General features: G+C 55.2%; 1 long non-coding RNA gene across 1 annotated transcript; it reads right to left on the reverse strand.

The window, feature by feature from the left end:
- Positions 1 to 1682: 1682 nt before the first annotated feature.
- LOC139999904 (uncharacterized) lies at positions 1683 to 2620 on the reverse strand. The gene is made up of 3 exons (XR_011805330.1): positions 2498 to 2620; positions 2045 to 2187; positions 1683 to 1760 (listed from the first exon to the last, which is right to left on the reverse strand). It is a non-coding gene; the product is annotated as an uncharacterized lncRNA (long non-coding RNA).
- Positions 2621 to 2889: the final 269 nt, after the last annotated feature.

Here is a 2889-nt window from a genome sequence, read left to right on the forward strand (position 1 = left end):
TCTCCCTGGGGTTGCAGATTTGGAAGCCCGGGAGTCGGAGGGGCTGCAGGTGGGGGTGGTGGAATATAGGGAGGCAGTGGGGCTGGGATGTCTAATTCCCGGTTTTTCTTGCACCTCCCATCCCCTCCTTTTTCTTTTAGAGGATATAAATTGGCTCGAGTTTCCGAGCTGATCCACAAATGTGCATATTCACTTTCTTCCAAACTAAAAGGTTCCTTTGAGTTTACATAAATATTTAGGGCTTGGCAAACCCAATCTTCAAAGGACCCAAATACAGGCCAGTAAAGGTGGTCTCCTCGAATCTGTTTACCACCGCAAACTTCAACACAATAATGCCTCATTTTTACTTTATTCCTTCCCCGCCTAAAACGGGAATCCTCCCAATTTTTAATCATTAATCCCGGGGAAACCTAACATCAGATGTTACCCCACCCATGGGACCAGAAGGCTTACCCTTCTTCTGTCCCATCTTCCGGAGCGCGTTCATACACACACGCATGAATCGCTTCCCCCTTTTTGTGGCCCAGTACCTCGCGGGATGTGGGAACCGCACTACTGAGGGGTCCGCACTCACTTCGTCCGCAATTGGACGTCTCACAACGCTACGCTCCAGGATACCCAACCCCAACCGAACGGATCACCGGCCTATACTTACTCACTCCTGAGTCTTCGTTCGGTCTTCATGCACAAAGATTACTAGGGGTTTACCGGCTATATTTGCTTGCTGCCGAATTTAGGGTTCGTTGGTGAAAGATTTGAATGAAAGTAGTCCTAGCGAAGGCCACTGAAATCAGCGGGGCACTCCCTCCGAAGGTCTTTCAATCAGATTGCCTTCATCCGAGTCACGGCACCAAATTAGTTATAAGTTGCCCCCTTAATTAATTTTCAGAGAGCATTACATTAATAATAGAAAGGAATTTATTGAGTAAGCAACAGCAAGCAAAACAGCGCTGGGCTGTTTTTACGTTCCCCAGGAACATGTTTGGCTTCTCCAGGGAGTTGCCAGAATGCTCCTTGGAAAAGACGGCTTGATCAGAGGACTTGTGCCGAGGTCCTGCTAGCAAGATTGGTGGTCTGGGGAGATTGTTGGCTGCTCCAGGGAGATGCCTGTGTGCTGCACGGAGAAGCCTGGGCATCCTTGGGATGTGCCCGTGTGCCTAATGGAGATGGTGGTGTGAATCAGGGCAGTGCTTTGCTACGGTGGATGAAGCGACACAAGCAGTCTGGCTGTGCTCTTTATTTTCCATTCAGGGGTGGAAAGCGGGAGAGCTTCCCAGCCCCTTTGCTCAGAGCTCCGCTGCTGCCTTCAGCATTCCCAGCACCTTCCCCTCCGTTGCGGTACCAGCATCTAGCGCTAGGGAGTCAGAAAGAAAAGAGGATGATCAGGTTGTGTACAGGCTGAACACAGAGAAGTACTGCAGGCTTAGCTCGGGCCGTGCACGTAGGGGTCTGCTTCCCATGAAGCTTCAAGGTTGCCGTCAGCTGCGACAGATGCCTAGTGCCCAAGCTCATCAGCCTGGGGCTGAGGCAGGGGGAGCGGAGGGCCCCGGAATGCCCTCTCTGTCCCAGTGCTGCCCCCACGGGAAGGACGGGCCTTGCAGCAGCGGGAAGCACCATCCCTTTCTGGAGATACTTACCAGGGGAGCCGCTGCTGCTCTTGCCGCAGCCGCTTTTCCTCTGCAGCACTTCTGAACACCCTTTGTTGACTGCGATGCGGCTCCGACCTTTTCAAAACTTGCAGTGCTCGTGGGGAAAGGTGGCTGCAACACCAGGACAAAGGGATCCCTCAGCCTCTGCCAGACACCCCTTCTGCCTCTCCCCTCATCCAGACCCTGCACCCACGCGGTGCCACGTGCACCCACCCTTTCGCCCTGTGATGAGTTTTAGGCCTTGGCGGTAACCAAGGTCATGCCCGCTTTAGGAGAAAGCAAAGGGTGTCATAGGCAAGCCCAGGACTCAGGGACCGGGCTGCTGGACATCTCCTGACATCGCTCAGCAGCTACTCGAGTGCCCCAGCACGTGAACGCAGCCGGCACACACTTACTCAGGCTGGAGGCTCTCCAGCTTGGCTGCCACTCTCCACTCCTCTTCTGCGGCAGGGATCTGAACCTTCCTCCACCTCCTCACGACCTCCTTGCTCCTGGGCTGGGCTGGGGGATGGGGAATCCAATCATGTTGCCTGGTGACCTGATGCAAGGAGAAGACGCTCTCATCAGACAGGACTGGACACACGGCTGCTGTTTCCCAGAGGACCCCTTGAAGGGACCCTGCAGCAGGACCTGGGAAGCAGGCGACTCGGCACTGCCGGCCCACGTCTGGCTGCTGCTTTGATCCCTCGCTTTCTGCTGACAGCCTCTCCCTCACAGGGAGGAGCAGGCAAAGCCCTGCCCTGCGCCCTGGTGCCCGTCCTGCTCCCACCACCCTGGGACCTGCCCCCCTCGGAGCCCTGGCGGGGAGGATCACTGCTGTTCTCAGTGGTGTTGGTCACGGCCAGTACCTGAGGTGTCTCTCGGTCCTCCCCCTGAGACCAGGCTTCCCAAGCAGCCATTTCTGCCCGGGCTTGCTGTATTCGCTTTTGGTACAAGGGCCACGAGCTCTTTGTTTGGTCCCACTGTGAGGACAGGTTCCAGACCTCCTGGAGGAAAACAAACAAAAAACACAACAGCAGACAGGATTGGTCTCAGCTGTTGGACCAAAGACCTCTGCCATCAAAGACCCAGAAAGCCCTCATTCCTTTTCCATTGCCCCTGGTCCAAATGAAGCGGCTCATGGCAACACGGGAGGCAGCAAGAGGCAGGGAAGGTGTGTGGGACACCACCTTCCATCTCCCGAGGAAGAGAAGAAGGAGGTAACAAGTGTGAAAATGAACGCATCCCAAGGGTCCGGCTT

This window comes from Anas platyrhynchos, chromosome 30, assembly GCF_047663525.1.
Source record: "Anas platyrhynchos isolate ZD024472 breed Pekin duck chromosome 30, IASCAAS_PekinDuck_T2T, whole genome shotgun sequence".
NCBI classification, from domain to species: domain Eukaryota; kingdom Metazoa; phylum Chordata; class Aves; order Anseriformes; family Anatidae; genus Anas; species Anas platyrhynchos.